General features: G+C 44.5%; 1 long non-coding RNA gene across 2 annotated transcripts in view; it reads right to left on the bottom strand.

Moving 5' to 3' along the window:
* Nucleotides 1–7,967: 7,967 nt before the first annotated feature.
* The window catches only part of LOC138845024 (uncharacterized), a 137,998-nt gene continuing 123,733 nt past the window's right edge, over nt 7,968–22,232 (bottom strand). The window contains exons 3-5 of one of the 2 annotated variants that reach the window (XR_016228593.1): nt 10,121–10,336; nt 8,650–8,736; nt 7,968–8,197 (exon numbers count right to left, since the gene is read on the bottom strand). This is a non-coding gene — a long non-coding RNA (uncharacterized LOC138845024). The remainder of the gene's footprint in view (nt 8,198–8,649; nt 8,737–10,120; nt 10,337–22,232) is intronic. The other variant, XR_016228592.1, reaches the window with a different exon arrangement.

The following is a 22,232-nucleotide window of genomic DNA, read 5'->3' as shown; positions in this document are numbered from 1 at the left end:
TTTATTATTTATTTTCTGTTTATCTCATTTGATTTGTTTCTCTGTTTTTCTACCTTCTTTTGAGGTCATCAAATATTTTAAATTATTTTTAAAAACCTTTTTATTTACATGTACACACATGGAGAGAATTCCCATTCACTGTTTTACTTCCCCAGCTGCCTGCAATGACTGCAACTGAGCCAGGCTGAAGCCAGAACCTGGGAACTCACTGAAGCTCTTCCTCCCACTTCACACAGATGTCTGAACACCAGTCCCTTGAGCCATTGCCACTGCCTACTGGGGTCCTCCCAAGAAGGAAGCTAGCACTGTGAGTCTGAGCCCAGGCCCTCAAATATGGCACACATGCATCTTAACTGACATCTAAGCACTAGGCTAAAAGCCATTGCCAATAAAGTGTTTTAAATATTTCATATGGCATTCCTGTTGTATATTTAGATCTATGTTATAGATGAAACATGTTTTTCCAAAAGATGTATGTGGACATTCATAGGACCTTCAAATGAGTAATTGAGATTAATAGGGTCCTTTGGATGGGCCCTTATCCAATTCAACTGCTGTCTTTGGAAGAGAAACACCAAGGATGGGCCATAGGAAAGATCAAGTGAGGACATAGAATTTGGCCATCTTCCAACCAAAGAAAAAGGCCTAGGAGAAACCAAGTCTGAAGAAACTCACTCTTGAATTTTCATTCTCCGGAACTATGAAAAAATATATTTCTGTTGTTTAATCAACTCAGTCTATAGTATTGAATTATGGCGACCTTAGTAAGGGCATAGAATGCTTTATTTCTTTCTTTTTTATAGATTTATTTATTTATTTGGAAGTCAGAGTTACAGTGAGAAAAAGAGAGGCAGAGAGAGAGGAGGTCTTCCATCTGCTGATTCATCCCTCAATTGGCCTCAATGGCCGGAGCTATGCTGATTCAAAGCCAGGAGCCAAAAACTTCCTCTGGCTCTACCACATGGGTGCAGGGGTCCTAGGAATTGGGCCATCCTCACTGCTTTCCTGGATCACAACTGGAGCAGCCAGGACTTAAACCAGTGCCCATATGGGATGCTGGCATTGCAGGTAGCAGCTTTACCTGCTACGCCACAGTGCTGGCCCCTACCATGCTTTCTTGTATTAATTTTCTTCAATTGACACATAACCATATGCATTAATTGTTCTAAGGAATTACAATATGAATAATTTACCACAATATACATGATTAACACTGCACTGCATCATATGAATATAGGGTATTTTTCAAACAACAATTCCATTAAGATCCCTGTACAATGTGCTATTTTTATACCAATGTGTACATACTGAATTAACACATGTGTGCCACACATGGTGTGATAGCTTTTGCTTCAAATAACTATCTCTCTTTTAAGGAAATTAATTATCTATATTCACCAGTGCACATGCTTGTCATCTTTAGTGATTCTGATTTGTCACTGTACATCCAATAAAGAATCTTCCAACATTTTTTTCAGCTTGTAGACTTCCTACAGTATTCAATGGTGTAGGTCTGCTGATGACTAATTATGTTAGTACTTTTGTCTGGAAATTTTCTTTATTCACATCATGTTTTAATTTTTATGTATTTTTATTCATTTGGAAGGCAGACAGACAGATCTTCCATAAATTGATTCACTCCTCAAATGCACATAGCAGTCAGGTAGGGCCCGGCCAAAGCCAGGAGCACAGGATACAATTTAGGTCTCCCTTGCAGAGATCAGGGGACCAAGTACTTGAACCGTCATCTCATGCTTCCCTGAGCAGCAGTAGCGGTAGCAGTGGCAGAAGCAGGCAGCTTGGTGAAAGCATCCCAGGCAGCCACTTAATCTGCTGTGCCATAAAGCTTGCCCTTAGTAACCTCATATTTTGGAATGGTTTCACTCAGCAAAGAATCTGGAAAGGGCCAGCACTGTGGCGCAACGGGTTAAAGCCCTGGCCTGAAGCTCCGGCATCCCATATGGGTGCTGATTTTAGTCCCGGCCACTCCTCTTCCAATCCAGCTTTCTGCTATGGCCTGGGATAGCAGTAGAAGATGGCCCAAATCCTTGGGCCCCTGCACCCATGTGGGAGACCTGGAAGAAGCTCCTGGCCCCTGGCTTTGGATTGGCCCAGCTCTGGCCATTGCAGCTATTTGGGGAGTGAACTGGTGGATGGAAAACTCTCTCTCTCTCTCTCTCTCTCTCTCTTTTTCTTTCTCGCTCTCTGCGTCTGCCTCTCTGTAACTCTTCCTTTCAAATAAATAAATATATCTTAAAAAAATATCAGCTTTGTGGCTAACTTTGTGGTCCAGGGGTTAAGCTGCCAACTGCCATGCCAGCATCCTGTATGAGCTTCAGTTTGAGTCCCGGCTGCTCTGCTTCTGACCCAGCTCCCTGTTGATGCACCTGGAAAAGAGCAGAAGATGGCCCCTGTGCTCATGTGGAAGACCCAGATGGAGTTCCAGGCTCCTGGCCTCAGCTTGGACCAGCCCTGGTCTTTGTGGCCACTTGGAGAGTGAAGCAGCAGATGGAAGATCTATCTGTCTCCCTGTGTCTGTGCAAGAGGATGAAGGAGGCCAGGTCTCAGGGGTTGCTGCTGTGGGTGAAATTACACCCCACACTCAAGACTGACCAGCCACGCAGCCACACCATGGTAAGCCCACCAGCTTGCAGTCAAACTGCTGTTTGCCTCAAGTCCTCTGTACCCATAATGTGCCATCACTACCCATTCCTATCTTCCCATGAGCATTGAAAGTGTGTGTCCCCACTTATGACTGAAGTCTTTGCAAGGTGACTCAAGTTCTGCCCAGAGCACCAAGGCATTGGGGACAGAGGAGCAGAAACTGCTTTCATGATGCTCCTGCTCCACCTGTTGTACAGTCTAGCCCTCAACCAGACCCATACCCTTCCTCCCTCCCTTCCTCCTTCCCTCCCTCCCTCACTAGGGAGGGTAGCAGATTTAGAACACTGACTGCTTGTCCACCCTGAGGCTGTGGGAGGAGCTGTCAGAATACCAAAGCAAGTGCCCCACCCCCCCCCTCACTGGGCAGATGATTATGCCTGTACATTGGGGGACACATGACATTTTGCCAGGACATTTGTGGACACTGTGGAAAACAAAACCACTTGGGGCCCTGCTACTCTCGTGTGAGAATGCACAAGAACAAGCCAAGATGAAGGGGTGGAGGAAAAGCAATGGCATTTTAAGAAAAGTGGTAAGAAAAGAGGTGACCCATGGGCAGAGAAGTGAAAGAAGGGAGGGGAGCATTGCAGGTGGCAGGAACAGCAAACTCCAAGTTCCCTCTAAAGAAAGATTAGTGAAAGCAGGTGCATGATTCAAACATGTTTTGCTTCCAATTCATCCCAGAAGAGGACAGGGAGGACAGGAAGAAGCTCATGTGGAATTGAGTAAAGTGTGTTATCTACCCTTTATCAGGCTAACAGCTTCTTATAGAAGGGCCCACAGTCTGGAGCAAAGTCAATCTGTTTTATAGCATGTTTCCAGAATCAGCTATAAACAACTGGATGTGTGACTAGCTGATGGGAATCCTTGCATTCTGTTAGTGTAGCCCCTGCCCCACAATACAGCAAGGCAGAAAAGAAATCAGAACCTCTGAGCCTTGTCTCCCCCCAAACCCACCCCGGGGATTAATGGAGAATTACTGGAGGAGATTGTTTCACTGTGTGTAAGGGAGGGAGAGAGGAGAGTGGGTGCAGGTTAGGGACAGGAAGTCTCAAACTCTCACCCGAAATGCAGGTCTGTCATTCAGGATCTTCCTGATGTTATACAGGTGATGCTCAAATTCATTTCATGATTTGGTCAAGGTCAAGTTTTCATTTTCATTTCCTTCTTTCATACAAGCACATCCTAACATATCCCCACCCCCTAGTAACTCAGGGGTGCCATACTAGCTGTTTCTAAAATGTTCATGAAAAATGCAAAAACATATGCATGGATTTTGAATTTTTTCCACTAAAATAAATGTAGCTTTCAGCTCCATTTCCCATGAACGTGAGTGATACTTGTATTTCAGCATGTCAGTTACATGTGACTTCCCACTTACCTTGCTTTCTCATGATCCTCTACATTGAAGGTGAAGGCAGGAATGGTTTCTGTTTGTCTTGTAGTCCTAATCCTTCTTCAGTGCCTGTTAACAACTGAATAAGTGACTTGTAGAAGTGTTCTGTGCCTAAGTGCTCCTTTACCTTGTACTTACGGAGAGCGACCTAGCCCGAGGCTCTGACACCCAAATGAGGTGTTTCTACAAATGGGATATTTCTCCTTGAATGGAGAGGGAAGAAAATAAAGGGTTCAATTATGCCTTCAAATAAAACCTCGTTTGAGACTCACGCAATCTTCCCAACAAACTGCATCCACATTCCCCTATCACTCTCTGCATGACACAAGACTTCTGCAAGGGAGTCTCCATTAAGCAAGTCTGAGCATGCGCAAGTAAGGGTTGCTCTGCACAGGTCAAAGCATATATAGACAAAGCTTAGTCGGGGACAGTGCCGACTAGAAGACTGGGTGCTTGATCATAACATGTGGAGAGAATGGCTCAAGACCTGACTCAAACAGGATTCTAACTCCTGTCCAGCTGGCCTTCCCAGGTTACACGGACTCTGACAAGGAGGTGAACCAGCAGCTCCACCTGCTGGCCAGTGTGACCCGTAGGTGGAGAGTCCAGGAGGGTAGGTGCATGCATTTCACAGGTCCTGAGCACCTTTGCCTTTTGAGTGGCAAATGCTCCTGCCGGCTTCCTTCCCCACTAGCATGAAGGCCTTGCGTTCAGTGGATTCCACGGAGCTGCCAAGTTTGCTTGAACTGTGTGATAGATGCCTCCTGATAGTACAAGCCCCGTGCCTGCTGGACTTCTCTCCCCATCTGTAAAAGCAGGAAGATGGAATTATATCTAACAGAGGTCCTTCCTCTCTAACTTTAATATAACGAGGGTAAAAATTAAGAATCAGAAGAGACTGAGAGGAAACATATGGAATTTGAATGGTGGAGACCTGGGAGGCTGGTTGACGTGTGGTTCTAATTATTGGTTGGAGAAGATCAAGTTCCCCATTCAAGTTCTCCCTTTCTCTGAATTCCATAGCCTCTGAGAAGTTCAAATGGTCAGAACTTCCTACACAGAGCTCCCATCATCATTTGTTCCCTATAGGGAATGAATATAAAGTGTTTCATTTAACTCATAATTGCTAGCAATACACACTTCAGGCCCAAGCGTGGGGCCTTTTGGGCTTGATTCATGAACCAAGTAACTTCTTTATTTTTTAAAGATTTATTTATTTATTTGAAAGTCAGAGCTACACAGAGAAAGGAAAGGCAGAGAGAGAGAGAGGTCTTTCATCTGCTGGTTCACTCCCCAACTGGCCACAATGGCTGAAGCTGTGCCAATCTGAAGCCAGGAGCCAGGAGCTTCTTCCAGGTCTCTCATGTAGGTGTAGGAGCCCAAGGACTTGGGCCATCTTCCAGTGCTTTCCCTGGCCATAGCAGAGAGCTGGATTGGAAGTGGAGCAGCCAGGACTAGAACCAGTACCCATATGGAATGCTGGTTCTTCAGGCCAGGGCGTTAATCCACTGTGCCACAGTGCCGGCCCCCCAAGTAACTTTTCTAAAGATTCCTATTCTCCAGAAGAAAACCCAAACCTATATCATACAAGTTAAATTCCTAGAAGAAAATTCAGATTTAAATCTGCCTTAGGCTTCCCATTACATCTATCAGATTAAGAAATTAAGACGAGCACAATACAAGGTTCTTAGAGGAGCAGTTGATTACATGCAGTTTCTACAAATAGGGATAAGTTATGAAATGGCCATAAAAAGCCAGTTGAGGAGGTAAGGATGGTTAGGGATTGTTAGATATAAAATCTTGAGTCTTTGTTTATAAAATGAAGTCTTTCCAGTGAACACGATGTTGTGATGTGTCTGGTAAATTCTCCAGTGGGGAACACTTGGGTGTGTTGAATTAGATTCCAGGCAGCTAATACTTGGGAATACTTTCACAGGAGACCAAAGGTGGGTGTGTCACTGGTGGTGCCCAGCTTACCCCTTGATCCTTCTTCATTGTGGGAGCAAGTAATTATAGCTTGGAGAGACAAAAGTAGGAGTAGGACAGCAGAGGTTTTTCAAGTTTGTTCAAGGAAAGAATGGGCTGTTGTGAGAAAGTGTGGCACTCACTCTATTCCTGGTCTCTGGCTTCCTCCCTCATGTGACAGAGCATTGACTGGTGATGTGGCCATGATGCTAACGATTGGCATTTTTTTCTCTGACTGTGTTGCTTTATTTATTTATTATTATTTTTATCTTTCCCCCAAGAAACCTTTTAGCCAAGGAATACAAACCTCATGCATTTCACAAGCACAACCTTAGGAACACAGTGATTCTTCCCCCCACACCCACACTCCCACATACTCTCCCACCCCTCCTTCCCTTCCCTCTCCCATTCCTGGTCCCATTCTCTTTGAGGACAGAGGTCCTGCATGGGAAGTTAGTGCCATGACTCTTGTTGCTAGTTTAACAGTTAACACTCTTACGTATGATGTCAGTTATCCCCCAAGGCTCTCAACATGAGCTGCCTAGGCTATGGAAGTCTTTTGGACCCAAAATCCTTCAGGAAGTGGCAAGTATTTCTGGGGCTCAAGCTAGAAATAGGGCCTTCAGAGTAGAAAGATGGGACTGAGAGGAACATTCCCAATGGGGCCTGTGGATGTCCACTGAGCTAGTCTGGACACAAGCCCTGGAAATCTGGTGGAAGACTGAAGGTCTAAAGAGACCAAGACAGGCTATCCAGAGAAGGTGGAATATGGTTGGACATCACTTATGCAAGCATTTGAGCTTGGTTTTTGGACACTTTTATGCATTTTGTGTATCAGCAAAGGGAGATTTGCAATGGCATAGTTGGGAGAGAGTAGTAAGAGAAACCTAATACTTTCTGTGCAGGAGAGGAGGGTAGGGTTCTGTGGTGCTGAGACCCTGGGGTATCTTCTTATGTCTGCTCTGTCTCCCAGTTAAAGAGTCCTCACTCTGCCTCCTCAGGACACATGCTCCCCTCACACTGGTTCTTCAGGTCAAGGTGATCTTGATTTGGGAATGTTTTAACTGATGGAAAAGCACAGATTGTTTTTTTTTTAATTATTATCCAAGTAATAAGCCTACCACTTCTCATTATGCTTGGCAGCCTATTTGAATGCAGTCCACAAGACACAGATATGAATAGCCTAGAAAATATCTGAACCAAAATCAAATATTTTTCCAAATGAAGTTGAACTTATTGTTGTTTGGACTCACGTTATTGGATTCATGAACCATGCTAGGCAGTACACAATCATTTTCATGTTTTCATTCACTGCTCCATTGGCATGATGAGGTGGTTCCAATTTTAGACAGAGAAATAGATTCAGAATGATTTTCCCAAGGTTGCAAAACCATACTCTTGCTCCCATCACAGGTTCCATGGACTGGATTCCTTCTATGGGTGTGACTAAAGCAGTAACCTGGGAAGCAAAAGGACTTCATAGCAGCCTAAGCATCTGTAGGCTCCTCCTTAGGCAAGAGCTAGTGAAAATGAATCCTGGTCTGCAGCTATACTCCATGTCACCAACTACAGTAGCCACCTACTTTATTTTAAACAAGCCTTAGACAAATCATTTTTCTGAGCTTCTGTATCTATGAAGTGTGTTCACCTGACCTCTTCACTTGAAAAGAAAATGAGAGCATAAGGAAAGCATTACTTATGAATTTTAAGCAAAAGTGGACACTAACTTTGCAGGGAAGTTTATCTGGGCTAGGGAGTGGCAAGGAACTAACACACAGTCACTGTGCTGCAGAAACTTGACATTTATCCTAAAAGGTAAAGAGATCATTCCCCTTGTATAATGGGAAGGCAAGTTCCAAGTGATTAGCTAGCTCAAAATTGGTGTCAGAGGCAAGATTCCAATCTAGAACTGACTAGCACCAGGCCAGGTGCCCAGAGATTTGAAAGCTGAGATTGCATGGAGACCGAACTGAAACATCCCCAGATATCCCACTAAAAAACTGGAGGACTTCCTCCAATTTAAATATCAGTCATTTCACTAAGCAATTGCCACTTGCTGCACACTGCAATGAAGTTAAAACAGCACACAATGAAAGATACAAGCAATTCTGATACGAATGTTTCAGTTTCTTTTTACTAAGGTCAGTCCACTTGTAAAGAGGTTAACAAGCCCTGTGGGAAAAGAGAATTGAAGTTAGAGAACACACACTGAGTGAGATGACTGAGCCACTCAGAAGTTAGCTGACTTCACAGAGGGAGATAAGTCTTAAGAGAAACTCCCAACATCTCCTACAACAGCAGCCCACCATAGGGCTGAGCTCCTTGTGGAAGTCCAGCAAAAACTCATGCCTTGATGACTATTTCATGCATATTTCACATCATTCAGCCCTTAATTATTAAAATCAAAAGCTGAAGGTAAAAATCAAAGCTAAAGACAAAAGAGTTCCAAAAAGAGTTTGATACACATAGTAGCAGCTTCACCAACAGCAAGAAGTTACCATTGAATACTGTCACCTGGCTAGGATTTTTCCCAAGGGACATTCTTCCACTAGGTCCCACAACCATTTTCCTCAGAGACAGATGTCCCAGACTTCCTCAGCATCTCTGTTCATCCCAGGACTCACCAACAACATCTCACTGCTCAGCACATGCTCTTCCTCTTGGTGACTTTCTTTAATGCAGGTGGGATTTCTTGGTGATGCCATACTGTTCTAGAACACAAAGAGGCAAAGTCAAGAGAGTTGGTCTTGGAAGTAGAAGCTGAGATTGAGGGGCTATTAGAAAGGGCTGATTTGTTCTCTACGGCTATTACTGTAGGAATTATGGTCTATTTAAAAACTGAGAGGTAGACACACATGTGCACACATACACACACACACACACACACACACACACACATCCCATCCACTGGTCAATCCTCACATGCCCACAACAGCTGGCAGCTCTTAGTACAAGTAGCCAGAACTCAGTTCAGGTCTCTCATGTGGGTGGCAGGAACCCAATAACTTGAGACTTTGTTGTTGCCTCTCATGATCCATATTAGCAGGAAGCTGAATCAGGAGCCTAAACCAGGAATCAGACCCAGATAGTCCAGTATGGGACATGTGCATCCTAACAGGTAGCTTAACTGCAAACCCAAATGGGTCCCTGTACCCTATTTTAATTGTCTAGATCATTAGCGAAGCAAATGATCTAGAATGGACAGCACTCAAGTCAACTGCAATTTGTTATGAGGCTTTCAGTTAATTCCCAAAATGGGATTTTTTCTCAATTGAGGGAAACCAGGTAATTGGAGTCAATGAGAACATAATCAAAATACAGGTAAGAGATAGCTAGACACAAGTGAATTGAGAAAGACTGTGAATGTAGTAGAAGCCCAAGAGAATTCGATAATCTTAATGTTGACCAGCTAGATATTAACCAATGTTACTGTGGGCAAAGATTGATCATTACTCCTGGTCTTTTCTTTCATCTGAAAAGTGACAGCTGGAAAGAGATGTAACTTAACTCTTTAACATCTGTAAAATATTTCTTCATGGACAGGCTGCTTAATTACCATTCTCAATATGTATTCCACAAAAAAAGGGGGGGGGTTGTGAAATCAGTTTGAGAAAGTGGTTTGGAGCAGATGAAATGGACTGCTTTCCTGCCAGACCAAGAGTGTTGAACATGCTAACATGCTGAGTAATTACCAAAGTGGCTCCGGGCTGCACACTTCTTTGAGTACTGCTCAGAAACTGGTGTCACTTAGCAACTTTGAGAAATGTGTCAGCTTCTCACGCAAGGGTATGTCAAAGTATTAGTGGGAAATGGAATTAGGAGATAAGTTTATTTTGGGGCCAAGAAATTTTGAAATCCATGCATACATGGTGGTCTTCAAAAAGCTCATGGGAAAGGAATATTATGAAAAAGCTGTGTCTGGGTTTTTACTTATTTTTTAAAGTATTCCCGGAATGTGAACAAGTTAGGGAGAAGGTCTGTTGGGCTTGGACATTGCCATTGCAAACACTAGGATGCCCAAGATTTTATCTTAAAAACATGCTGAGAAGGGTCAGCTGAACTGGATCTCTAATGAGCTGATGGAAGAAGGCTCACCTGGTATCTCCCAGTTCACTGCCAAGACGAACATTTTCTTTATTTATAGGTGGTTCTTTCAACACAGAGAAGGGCTCCCCATGTCCTGCTGTCACACAAGAGCAGCCTCGTCTGCAGCCAACAGCAGAGCCCATAGGCCACTGGAACCCCCATTGCTCCAGGACTTCTTCCAAGAATGTGGGGTCTCACTTTTCAGGAGACTCAGACTTTGCAGCCCTAAGGAAGAGTCAAGTTCTTGTAAGCTGTTACCAAAATAGTGACCCACGCTGAGGGTACAATTTAGAGTTTGATGACCCAATAAGCACATTATTTTCTACCAAGCTATACAGGTTTTAGTTATACATTTAAAGATAATCCAGTTTTAGGTTTAAGCTCCAGAAAAGCAAGGGGCTTATGTCTTCTGTGAGAGAGCATGTGACTTTACTGTCTTCCACGCATATTAAAAACACCCTGCCATTGTAGCGGCCAGGTCCCAAGAACAGCAGGAGATCCAGCAAATACGGCTCCAGCGGGGCACTTGACCTTGTACCTCTCATCAAATTGTAGCTGCAGAACCTGTGTTTCATGTGCAAGGGAAGTTTGGTTCCATAACTTCCACTTGTAGAGGTAGAAACAAATTCTAAACATGACAAAAAGCTATTAATCACATTATTTTGGACGTGTTTGATCTTTAAATCCCAAGCCCAGTCTCAGAGATGGGAACTGAGTTGGAAGTAAGTGACCTGCCGGAGCTTTAACTGTGACAGAGTTGGGGGCGAGGGGGTGGGCAGTGCTGTCATGGAGCAAGTTAACACGGTGCCTGCAGTGTCCGCATCCCATGTGGACTGGGTTGGAGTCCCAGCTGCTCCACTTCCGGTCCATCTCGCTGCTAATGCGCTTGAGAAAGCAATGGAGGATGGCCCAACTGTTTGGGCCTCTGCAGTCATGTGGAAGACCCGGATGAAGCTCCTGGCTTCTGGCTTCCCATCGACCCAGCTATGGCTGCTGGGCACTGGGGTGTGGAGGAGCTCCCTTTCCACCTGCCGAACACCCAGGGAGTGAAAAACACCGAGCACAACTGCAGGCTGGGAAAGCAGCAAGAAGAGGGGCTGGAGCACCGACTCCTCCCGCATCCAGGGCGTCCCCTACAGGACCGCCAGCCTCACCCTCCTACATCTTCCGGAACGCGGGAGGGCAGAATGCGTGTGGGCTGGCCGCCAGGGACCCCAAGTTCTCCGCCTACCGGCTCCACAGCACCTGGTAGCCCGCGCCCCCTGCGCCTTGCAGAGCGAGGTGTGTGGCCTCTCTGCAGCGCTGCTCTGCCCGCCTGCGCGGGAGTCCCCGACGCTGCTCGCGCACACGGCCCGGGAGGGGACAAGGGGACAAGGCACCAGGGACCCCGCGCTCCGTGCCGGAGCCCAGGATGGAGCTGTGCTCTCCCGAGCAAAGCGCGGGCTGCGTGGAGCCCAGGGACGCGCTTTGTTCCCTGCCGGGGTGCGGACATGGGGTAGGGGTTAGGGATCATTGGTGTCTCAGGCTCTCGGTGAAGACGTGCAGGGCAAGGGGCTCTGGCTGCTCTGGACAGCTCCTCAGCTCCTTAGCGGGGAGGAGTGGCTGGACCCTGAGGCCCCTGCCGCGACGGAGCACACTCAGCCAAGGTGCAGCCATCCCGAGACCCGGCCCTTGTCACACTCAGGGATGAGGAAGGGTGATCAGCGACCCTGGATGTACTCCCTGCATATCTTAGAAGGCAGATTCTGCACTCCCAGGTGTGGGCGGGAGCGGAGGGTCTGTGTCCATCAGAGACCTAAGGCTTCCAGGCCTTCTTTGAGAGTCCCCCGCCGCTTTGGAAAGCAAGGGCTTGGTGACTCCACAGCCAGGGCAGCACCATGACTGCGGGGCTCCCGGCTTCCAGGGGCACTCAGGCATAGTGAGGGCATCACTGACCCTGAGTTTAGGGGAGCAGCTCTGGAGACGTCAGCCCTCTGTTTGGTGAGCCACAGACCGGCAATGCAAAGCAACCCCCTCAAAAGGCCTGAAGAAGGTCATTGTCACTGCAGTCTGTAGGAGGCGCTTCAGCGAGCCACAGCACAGGCACTGTGACCTTGAACTTGATGGAACAACTCAACCAGAGCTAGCAGGATGCCCACAGGGCCACCACCTGACAGCGCCGGAAGAGCTTAGAGGACACCAGTCCAAAGCCACTGTTTAGGGGAGAGAGAGAGAGAGAGAGAGAGAGAGAGAGAGAGAGAGAGAGTTAGAAGGCAGCAGGTTCTTGCTTCTGGTTGAATGGCAAGAGATGACTGACAAATCTCTTGGGAACGATGGAGATGGGAAACCACTATTTTGCAAACATCATTAGTAATGATTATGTCAAACAAGACGCATCAGTGTGTAAATCTGGGAGAAAATTTGGCATATACGTGCATGTTAACAAGATAAACCACTACAGATTGCTTACCCATTGCAAGGGAAAAAAATAGAACCATCATGCTAGAGAAATCAGATGATCAACATTAACATTCCCAGGGGAGGACAGAGATTTCCCCAGCACCTCCAGTGGGATACCCTGAGGAAAACACTCCTTGATGAGCTTGAGTGAGAAGGCCTGTGCTGAATCACACAGAATCAAACAACATCCAACTGTAAAGATGGCAGGGGAGCTGTCAAAGAATGTGTATGTGCTAGCAGATTAAGAAAGGCTGTGTGGGGCCGGCGCTGTGGCACAGTGGGTTAAAGCCCTGGCCTGAAGCACTGGCATCCCATAGAGGCACCAGTTCTTTTTTTTTTATTTATTTATTTTTGACAGGCAGAGTGGACAGTGAGAGAGAGAGAGAGACAGAGAGAAAGGTCTTCCTTTTGCCGTTGGTTCACCCTCCAATGGCTGCATTGTGCTGATCCGAAGCCAGGAGCCAGGTGCTTCTGGTCTCCCATGCGGGTGCAGGGCCCAAGCACTTGGGCCATCCTCCTTCCATCCTGGAAGAGGGGCAACCGGGACAGAATCTGGCACCCTGACCGGGACTAGAACCCGGTGTGCTGGTGCCACAAGGCAGAGATTAGCCTATTGAGCCACGGCGCCCGCTGAGGCACCAGTTCTAAGTCCTGGCTGCTCCTCTTCTGATCCAGCTCTCTGCTGTGGCCTGGGAAATCAGTAAAAGATGGCCCAAGTCCTTGGGCCCCTGCACCCATGTGGGAGACCCAGAAGAAGCTCCTGGCTTCACATTGGCCCAGCTCCAGCCGTTGCAACCAACTGGGGAGTGAACCAGTGCATGGAAGATATCTCTCTCTGTCTCTACCTATCTCTGTAACTCTTTCAAATAAATAAAATAAATCTTAAAGAGAAAGAAAGGCTGTGTATGGTTCCTGATTACAGAAGGCTGGAAACATACAACTAAGGCAGGAGAACTTGGGAACATGAGAAGACATCAGTAAGCCAAGGACAAAATATTAATATGGATCACAGATTAAAATACTCTACCAGTATAGACTTAGGAAACTGATGACCACACTGTGACTATGTAAGAGAATGTCACTCTTCCTAGGAAGTTCACACTGAAGTGTTAAGGGATAGGACAATTACACACATGTAATTTATCCTCAGATGGTACAGATGAGAGAGGGAGAGAGAAAAGGAGAGAGAGAGAGAAAAAGAGAGGGTGGGAGGGGTACTAGGTTATACCCAAACAGGAGTAAAGTTTTGGGGTTCTATTGCACAGCAGGATAAAGATAGATAACATTAATTTACTGTGTATTTCTGTAAAAAGAACTAGAGGATAGTTTTTTTTTATGATTTCACAGTAAAGAAACGTTAAATGCTTGAAAGGATAAATAGATTTGCCCAGATTGGACTTTTATACATTATATATATTTAGCAAAATATCACAAAGTACCCCACAAATATGTGCAATTGGTATACGTCTGTTAAATTAAAAAAGAAAAAAAAGAAAGCCAATAAGAGTTAATGGGGTAAAATGTTAATAATAATTGACAAATCAGAGTGAAGGTAATTGCAGATATTCTCTGTGCTATTTTAATTTCCCCAATTTTAGAGTTGTTTTCAAAAAAATTATAAACTCCCTAAATGAGGGGTATCCAAAAGTTTATGGGAAATGCATATTGTTTTTAAAAACTGCACTACACAAATTTTTGCACCAAAATAAACTTATCTTTAAACTTTCTTTTCCATGAACTTTTTGAACCCTCATATAAATTATTAATTGAATTAACAAAATATAAAGGATAAGAATGGGAAAATATATGAGATCCCAAACACATTCTGTCTCCCAAGGTAGGGAGAGAGTGGGAGTGATGGTGTTTAAGCTTCAGGCAGGTGGCTGGAACTATGGCTAGTAGGTTAGGCCTCTGCCTGCAGCCCTGGCATCCTAAATGGGCACCAATTCAAGTCCCAGCTGCTCCACTTCTGATCTAGCTCCTTGTTAATGACCTGGGAAAGCAGTGGAGGATGGCACAAATGCCTGGGCCCCTGTATCCATATGGGAGACCTGGAAGAAGCTCCTGGCTCCTAGCTTTGGATTGGCTCAGCTCTGTTGTTGTGGCCATTTGTGGACCAGCAGATGGAAGATCTCTCACTCTATCTCTCTGTCTGTAACTCTGCCTTTTGAATACAATAAAAAAAAAAAGCTTCAGGGAATCCAAGTGACCCTGAATTTACATACATTCATAGAGACTTTGATCTTTAAATATGAAATAAAAATTTTGTATTGCTTGAGAGGAAGAAGTGAAGAGAGAATTAGTTAAAACTAATGTCCTGATTAATCTGGAAGAAATCTGAAAAGAAGAAAACCACGGACAACAATAGATATAATGTAGTAAAGTATACAGTAAGGAAGAAGATATGTAATCAAACCTATCAGCTACTGCGAGAAATCTGAATGGGGGACCAGCGATGTCATTGTCAGCTAAACACTGCAGCGGGCACTTGCAGAAAACTAAACTATACAGGTCAGTCATGCCATGTGGCCTCTTACTGCAATCAAGGAATAGAATACGTGGATGTGTGAGGCTGCTGCCTGGGTAACAGGGCATACTGTTTTACAGTAACTTTTTTTTTAAAAAAAAGTAGAGTAAAATAATGCTAAAAAGTATAGCACAGAAAATACATAAGGCAGTAGCATAACCGTTATGATCATTGTCAGGTATCAGGTACTGCATGTCATTGTGTGGCTGTATTTTTACTTGAGAGGCAGCACAGTAGGTTTATTTATGCCAGTGTATAAATAATAAATTGCAAATATACAAATAATGCATTGCACAAGGACGTTGCGATGGCAGTAGGAATTTTGCAGCTCCGTTATAATCCTATGGGACCACCATCATATATGCAGCCTGTCTGAAAATTGCTGAGTGCATTACTGTATGATATTTGCACCGAAGGTTTCAGATATATTTTTTAATTTGACAGATAGAGTTAGTGAGAGAGAGACAGAGAGAAAGGCCTTCCTTCCATTGGTTCACCCCCCAAAATGGCCACTATGACTGGAGCTGAGCTGATCCGAAGCCAGGAGCCAGGTGCTTCCTCCCTGTCTACCATGCAGGTGCAGGGGCCCAAGGACTTGGGCCATCCTCCACTGCCCTCCCGGGCCACAGCAGAGAGCTGGACTGGAAGAGGAGCAGCCAGGACTAGAACCAGGCGCCCATATGGGATGCTGGCACTGCAGCCTGAGGATTACCCAAGTGAGCCACGGCTCTGGCCCCCTCAGATATTTTTAATCACATGGAAAAACACACAAGATGATTCAATTGATGTGTTGTATCTACTGAAATTATGGCTGCTAAATACTTCAGGTCTTTTCTGTAAGCCACTCAAAGAAGCAGACTCATTGTGATACGCTTCTGCAAAAGGCTTTGCCAACTGACTTTTCCATGTCTGATCTTTTGCTGCCACCTAAAGACACAACCTAGTCATAGCATGTTGTCCTTAAAGCACAAAGAACCAGATATCCAACCTCCCTGACTACAGCAAAGATTGCATACAGGATCTGTGGGTACAACATCTTCTACAGCAAGGAGAGCCATGAGACAATTGATTTGCACCAGGAATAACTCTTAACAGGCCCAGAGATGAGCACTGAGTGTGCAGTCCCAGCATCACTCAATACTCCCAGCCTGGAAACTCATCCCCTCCCCCTGGTCAGCCCGGCTCCTGACCCCTAAGTCAGTGAGGGTCTGAGATGAGCCCTCCCCCCCACTACTGGATGGTTAGATAACATTTCCACTTAGAAATAATAATAATGATCACCACAACTTGTATGCATGGACTTCAAAATTTTTGCACAAAAATAAATTTATTTTAAAAAAAGATTTGATTTTTTGAAAGGCAGAATTACAGAGAGAGAGAGAGACAGAGAGATTCCATCCACTGGTTCATTCCCCAAATGGCCACGGCCCCCAAGAGCCAGGAGCTTCTTCTAGGTCTCCAATGTGGATGGCAGGGGCCTAAGCATGTGGATATCTTCCACTGCTTTCCCAGGTACATCAGCAGGGAGCTGGATTGGAAGTAGAGCAGCTGGGGTGGGCAGTAATAAAATAAATCTTAAAGAGAAAGAAAGGCTGTGTATGGTTCCTGATTACAGAAGGCTGGAAACATACAACTAAGGCAGGAGAACTTGGGAAGATGAGAAGACATCAGTAAGCCAAGGACAAAATATTAATATGGATCATAGATTAAAAATACTCTACCAGTATAGACTTAGGATGTGGGTTTCGCAGGTGGTGGCTTGATTCTTTGCACCACAGCGCCGGCTCCTTAACTTATTTCTTAAAGAATCCTTAGAATGACAAAGTTTATGTCCTGGTCCAACTCAGCTCATACTATCTCTTCCTCCTCTTTTTTATGAGGGGGCACTTGTTCATTTCAAGGAACAGGACTTTCCAGAAATGGCTAACATGGCTTACCAACATTCTCTGTGTCTTGTTAAAAGTGACCATGCCTTGACCACCATTTTGAGAGGGGGCTGCATTATCCTGCTTGCTGGGAATCCTGCTCTATCGGACTCTTTCAAATGTGTACCCAGGCCTCTACTGCCACCACACAGAGCCCCAAGAGCAGGGACTGGGCCCGTGCCTCACTCATCTGCATAGCCACATCCCGTAGTCAAGCAACTGGTACCTTGCTGTGCTCCAAAGAAACTTGTTGTATGAATGGATCAGTACGAAATGGGGAATGTGAAAGGACAAAGGTGGGAAGAGTCATTGATATAGGAACATAATATAATATAGGGATAAGGCTCAACAGATCACAGAGATCAAACTGGAACCTTCAATTCATTTACATCTGACAAGATATCTGGTTTATCGTGGCATAGTAGATTTAAGTTGCAGCTTCAGCTACCCGCATCTTTTGGCTGACTTATGGGATGGAGGATGTGATTAAATCTTTCCTTTTTGGAAGCATGGTATACCCACATGAACCCTATCAACTTCTTAAAAAATAGACACAAAAGGGCCAGTGCCATGGCATAGTAGGCTAAGCCTCCACTTGCAGTGCCAGGATCCTATATAGGTGCCAGTTTGTTCCTTGGCTACTCCTCTTCTGATCCAGCTTCCTGATAATGTGGAAAGCAGTGGAAGATGACCCAAGTGCTTGACCCTCTGCTTCCCAGCCCTGGCTGTTGCAGCCACGTGGGGAGTTGGACCAGCAGGCGGAAGATCTCTCTGTCTCCCTCTCTCTAACTCTGCCATTCAATTAAATAAACAAATCTCAAAAAGAAAGAAAGAAAGAAAGAAAGAAAGAAAGAAAGAAAGAAAGAAAGAAAGAAAGAAAGAAAGAAAGAAAGAAAGACACAGGACTTTCAGATTTGTGTTAGGACACTGATACTCTGACTGCCCCTTATGGGCCAAGCCTGGAGAGGTCCTCCTCCCCCTACACTGTATGGTTGGGGTGAGAATTTCAGGGAAGGAGAAAAACTCAGTTACTTTGGTACTTGAGTGCCCTTTGGCCCAATGCCTGAGAATTTAGGTTAAAGCCCTTAGTACAGGGGATTATAAGCAAAAAGAGTCTAATTACCCTTTGCAAGCCTAATAAGGAGCTGCAAGTGCTAGTGGGTAAAGAATACTCTCAGTGTCAGTAAGGCGAGCCTGCAACATGGAGCAAGACAGCCACAGAGAAAAGAGCAAGTTCCAATTCCAACCACCAGGTGTCGGAGCACAGAGCAACATTTGGCTGCACTGAGCAAGCCCTTCCATCAGTGATCTCCCCAGAGGAGAGTCTGATGACCCCAGGGATTTGTCTGGAGCAGGGCTCAGAGTGAGCCAGTATAGAGGCTGTAACCCACAACTGTAATTCAAAACTTTTTTAAAAACTGGAGTTAAGTTAAATGAAAAATGAAGATAAGAATGAGAATTTGGTACAGCATTTAAAATGCCACTTGGGACACTTGCATCCCATATTTGAGTGCATAGGTTCCTATCTTGGCTCCACTCACCATTCCAGCTTCCTGCTAATGTGCACCCTGGGAGGCTCAGGTGATGGCTCAGGTAATTGGGTCCCTGCCACCTCTATGGGAGACCCAGACAGAGTTCCTGGCTCCTGGCTTCAGTCTGGTCCAGCCCTGACTTGGGGGAGTAAACCAGTGAATGTAAGCTTGTTTTCTCTCTCTCTCTCTCTTTCTCTCTCTCTCTCTCTCTCAAATTAAAACAAGTAAATACTTTTAAAAAATAATGAATGTTGAAAATTAACCATTCTTTAGCTTTTTAACTGCATTTTATTATTTTCAGTTCTCTTGAGGTTGTATATGTATTGTGCATGATGTAATGGAGTGCTGTTGCATGCTTCTTCCCAACTCCATGCTCAGTGACATCAAGTGGATGATGTGAAATTGGCCATGGGAGGAATATTTACACCATGGTAATTGGCAAATGCTGCAAGTCAGCTTTTGGAGGGCTACAGTTACATGTTAACACACCACTTGGAGGAGAACAACCATAAATTATGATGAAAGGCAGAAGGGAAAGTTGGTCTTGTAATTTGCCTCTGAAGGTAATTCAGGCACAGCAGAATACAAGAAATAACTAAAATCTGGGCTCTGAGTTCAGAATTCCAGGTGTGAATCTGTTCTGCCACTTCTTAGCTGTGTAACTTGGAGAGTTAACTCTCAGTGTCTGTCTCATCATCTGGGAAAAGGGCACATTAGAGCCTGCTTCATAAGATGATTCTAATGATTAGGTGAATTAATATGTAAAGTCACCTTAAATAGCTGTATGTGTTAGCTATCACTGTTACCCAAAAGCAATGAAATTATTAATACAGAAAGTATGGAGATGCTAATAACAGAGATGCATTTGCATCCTAAGACCATTTACCCATCTTTGTTTTATTTATATTGAATTATTTCACATTATATTATTTACATTGAATAATTAAATGATTATTAGTAAATAATACAGTATTAATAAATAATACATAACTAAAGTTATTTTCTGGAAGGAACCTAAGACAACATCAGATTTTGATCCAGAATAATACATTTTTATTATCATGCATTCCCTTTTCAATATTTGGGAAGTAAATCCAAGATTTACTTGTAAAGGTGTGTATTCTGTTTCTATCAATATTTTGCAAATATCAGGAAATCAGTGGGGTTTTCTCCAAAATTATGTTATTTAACACACGAGTGTGTCTTAAACTGAGCTCAGCAGAAATTATGTTAATAGAAACTCAATGTCTCTTTCATCTAAAGAGGAGTTAAGAACTTTTCTCCATGTTTCAATGGCAGCAGCCTTTAAGAATAATTCATGGAGAGATCTCTCATGGTGACAGAAGGGGAGTCAGGAATCTAGAGCAATGCCATGTGTGATTTTCTGAGACCACAAATCAGAAAAGGGCCAGCTTTATGATGTGAAGAGCATCATCATAGGTCTGGGTTTTGATGGACACAAAACTTAGGACATCTGCTGACATCAAGTTCCAAAGCCCTTTCTGGAAGTTTGGAGGAAGCTGGAGAACAAGCTACTCTCTGAGTTCCCAACCTGCTGGGCACTCTCCTGCCTGAGGCCACAGGAAACCCAGGGATCCACAGACCCCACATAAAATCAGCAGTCATTGGAAAGTTGGGCAACCAGCTGGTCAGTGACACCATCAAACCAACTGCACAAGCCAAAGTCTATCTTTTTAAGATTTGCTTATTTATTTATTTGAAAGACAAAGTCACACACAGAGAGAGAGAGAGAGAGAGAGAGAGAGAGAGAATCTTCACCCACTGGTTCACTCTCAGATGGCCACAATGACCAGGGCTGGGCAAAGCAAAGCCAGTATCCCAGAACTCCACCTGCATCTCTCATGTGGGTGGCAGGAGCTCAAGTACTTAGGCCATCATCCACTGCCTTTCCAGGCACATTCCCGGGAGCTGAATAAAAAGTGGGACAGCTGGGACTTGAACTGGTGCTGTCATGTGGGATACCCGTATCCACAGCAGCGGCTAACCCCGCTGCACCAGGCCAGTCCCATAAGCTAAACTTTAAAGTATGAACTGCAGCATTTTCTACTCTCACCAGTCATTAGGCCTTTTTGATTCATGTATTTCAGTTGCCTGTTCATCAGACTAATATTTATCAGCCCTCTGTTATTTCTGCTTAACACAGTGAGGTGTGCTGTTTCAAAACTTATTCTAAGAAACTATAACTTGTGGCTGGTGTTGTGGCACAGAGGGTTAAGCCACCACCTGAGACACCAGCATCCCATATGAGCATCAGTTTGAGTCCCGGTTGCTACACTTCTGATCCAGCTCTCTGCTAATGAGTCTGGGAGGCAGTGGATGATGGTCCAAGTGCCTGAGCCCCTGCCACTCATGTGGGAGATCTGAATGGAGTTTCTGGCTCTTGGCCTTGGCCTGGTCCAACCCCTGCCATGTGACCATTTGAGGAGTGAATCAGTGGATGGAAAACTGTCTCTTCCTCTCTCTGTAACTCTGCCTTTCAAATAAAATAAATAAATCTTTTTTAATTAAAAAAACTACTACTAAAGGGAGAAGAGTATTTTTCCAAGGTACCCTAGATTAAGAAGACATATTTCTTTTTTTTTATTTTTTTAAACTTTTATTTAATGAATATAAATTTCCAAAGTACGACTTATGGATTACAATGGCTTCCCCCCCCATACCGTCCTTCCCACCCACAACCCTCCCCTTTCCCACTCCCTCTCCCCTTCCATTCACATCAAGATTCATTTTTGATTATCTTAATATACAGAAGATCAGCTTAGTATACATTAAGTATGGATTTCAACAGTTTGCTCCCACACAGAAACATAAAGTGAAAAATAATAGATGATTTTTTTTAAATGATGATGAAATCAGAGCAGACCTATTGTCATGTTTAATCCCAGTGAGAGTCAAGTTGGGAATTGATAATTTCTTTTTTTTTTTTTTTTTTTTTTTACAGAGGATCAGTTTAGTATGCATTAAGTAAGGATTTCAAAAGTTTGCACCCCCATAGAAACACAAAGTGAAATATATTGTTTGAGTACTCGTTATAGCATTAAATCTCAATGTACAGCACATTAAGGACAGAGATCCTACATGAGGAGTAAGTGCACAGTGACTCCTGTTGCTGACTTTACCAATTGACACTCCTGTCTATGGCATCAGTAATCTCCCTATGCTCCAGTCATGAGTTTCCAAGGCTATGGAAGCCCTCTGAGTTCTCCGACTCTTATCTTGTTTAGACAAGGTCATAGTCAAAGTGGAGGTTCTCTCCTCCCTTCAGAGAAAGGTACCTCCTTCTTTGATGACCTGTTCTTTCCACTGGGATCTCACTCACAGAGATCTTTTGCCAGAGTGTCTTGGCTTTCCATGCCTGAAATACTCTCATGGGCTTTTCAGCCAAATCCGAATGCCTTTAGGGCTGATTCTGAGGCCAGAGTGCTATTTAGGACATCTGCTATTCTATGAGTCTGCTGAGTATCTCACTTCCCATGTTGGATCACTCTCCCCTTTATTTACTCCATCGGTTAGCGTTAGCAGGTACTAGACTTGTCTATGTGCTCCCTTTGACTCCCAGTCCCTCCACCATGACCAACTGTGAACTGAAATTGATCACCTGGAACAGTGAGATGGCATTGGTACATGCCACCTCGATGGGATTGAATTGGAATCCCCTGTTTCATACATCTGCATAA

This window comes from Oryctolagus cuniculus, chromosome Y, assembly GCF_051225735.1.
Source record: "Oryctolagus cuniculus isolate XC-2025 breed Fujian yellow rabbit chromosome Y, ASM5122573v1, whole genome shotgun sequence".
NCBI classification, from domain to species: Eukaryota; Metazoa; Chordata; class Mammalia; order Lagomorpha; family Leporidae; genus Oryctolagus; species Oryctolagus cuniculus.
This window is presented reverse-complemented; position numbering and strand designations above follow the sequence as displayed.